Source organism: Cyprinodon variegatus, unplaced genomic scaffold (genome assembly GCF_000732505.1).
Source record: "Cyprinodon variegatus isolate N-32 unplaced genomic scaffold, C_variegatus-1.0 Scaffold453, whole genome shotgun sequence".
In the NCBI taxonomy this organism is placed as follows: domain Eukaryota; kingdom Metazoa; phylum Chordata; class Actinopteri; order Cyprinodontiformes; family Cyprinodontidae; genus Cyprinodon; species Cyprinodon variegatus.
In genome coordinates this window covers 481,319-483,595 of record NW_015150906.1, presented here as the reverse complement: position 1 = coordinate 483,595, position 2,277 = coordinate 481,319, and positions in this window count along the sequence as shown.

Genomic DNA, 2,277 nt, shown 5'->3' with positions numbered 1-2,277 from the left:
CCTCCAGAGCAGTGTTTTGCTCTTCTTTCAGTGAAGAAATACTCTGTAATTCCGATAAAACTTGCTCGATAGCCACGCTAACACTAGTTTCATCGGCTGAAGCCGCCATGTTCTTTAGACTGAACTGTCGCGCTTCTCGTTGCGTCACACCTCAACCCGCCTCAAAGCCAACGCAGATTGGACGTTAGTTTGGTGAACGGCTCCAAATTATCTTTAAAGGAGAGTCTCCAGACTGATCTGCGAGTGAAATCTTGAAAGCTCGTGAGATCAGGATGGTCTCACGAGGCTAATTTCTTTCTCTCTTTACTAATACAATGATGCCAGAAACAACATTTCAAGATATGTGGAAGCTCTGCAGTTTGATTCTGTCTGTACAATAGGAAAACGTGTTTATTTTAACCTGTAACTGGGAGTCATTGTCCTATGAGAAGCCAAGATTTTTTTAAATAGCAAAGAAGAACACAACAATGGAGTCAGAATGCTCTGAACACATTTAGCTGCAGCCTACTTCTGTTACCATTGGCTAAAATAAATGATTGGAAAGGGGACAAAAAGGAGGAATTTTTGGTAGAAACTGTCCACAGCAGTCCTTGAGAAAGTTACGCCTGTGCTCACATGTGACAGACCTGCTAACCAGATCAGAACCTGGAGGTAGAAAGACGATTATTTATGGGTTAATAATTTCTACTATCAGAATCTGTAAAGTTTTGGTGTCCATTTGGATCCTGGCCCAACAGATCAGAGGAGCCCAGATAAACATCCCCGTACCCAATAAGTGCAGACCATACAGCAGACGCTCATTCTGTCTGCATTAACCAGTCCTGTTTGACACAGATGGAACCGCCTCTATGCGGTTTACGCCTTCAGTGTTTTGGGTCTGGTTTCTGCTAGCTTTCCACAGACAAACATCCATTCCCAGTAATGTTCCTGCTCAGCACTGTGAGATCAGATGAAACATTGAGATTCATCCTAGGATTTATGTTTGGACTTTGACTAGGCCATCGATCTAAGCAAGGCTTCACTCCAATTCTTCAGAGCAGCTGTGCTGCAGCTTTACATGCATCAACACAGCTGATTCAAATGAATGTGTTGTTACTAGTGTTGCGCTGATGCCATTTCTTTGGCCCCGAAACTCATCCGTACAGTATTGACCGATACCATCTGTTTGAAATTGATGTATGTGTGTGTATCTGAAAAACTGCATACTACTTGGATGTAAAATAATTGGCATCATGGCTTTGTCAAGCTGCTGCTTACCTTTGAAAAGCAGGAAAAAGACTAATACAAAGTGAATCCAGTAGAACTTTTTATTGCCTACCTGGAATGGGTGACAATAGTTGAATAAACTTTTGGCTCTCAAAATGGTATCGGTGCCCTATTTGTTGGTACTCGCCGATCCCAACATTTTAGTGCTGGATCGGGGCCCCAACCGATACTGGTATTGGTATCTGTGCAACACTAGTTGTTACCAAGCTTCTGCAGAGCTGAATGTTTGGATACTTGTTGGAAAATCAACATTTATAATCAGAAATGTCAGAGAAGGGATACAGCTAAAAGTTACAGGATAATGTTTTCCCATCAGGTAATGCTGCATTTAAACCAAATGCGTTTATATGCAGAGTCTATGGTGGATTAGCATGGCTACGCTCCAACCAATCAGAAAAGCTGATCCAAGACTTTGACGGATGATAGTCATTGCATCCAAGCTGTGTTCTTTACTCCTGCAGAGCCGTCTGCATAAATCCACCAAAAATAAACAAGAATAGGTTTATAGAAAGAGCAGGGAGGAGGATTTATTTTTTTTAAAGAGGCATTATATACTTTTCTAATGAAACCAGTATGTGAGTAAATGTGTCTGAAATGAATAAAAAAGGTTTTTTAAATGGCTATTAAATCAGATAAGTTTCAGGTAATGTATGGTTTATTGAAAGGTTTTATCTGTCCCTGTGCAGATGGGTTTGGCTGACATTTAAAGCCATAGGGAAAGCATATTTAAATGTCAAATCATTCTGGCTTAAACATGTAGATAAATGTATTCTTTATCAGACTATATTGTCCCAAAGGTTAGAAAATTTATATTTTCAAAAAAATCCTGTTTTAAAATCTGTGTTTTTTTTCTGTTAACTTATGCAGGCCAGTTAGTTACCCGTCAGCTTGTACACCTAAATGTGACCAATCATATCCCCCCAGTGTGGGTACTATAAATCTGATGTCTGCGATGACGGTACTGCTGCTGAAGCTCCTTGAAAATGATATCAGGACACAGAACAGTAGTGA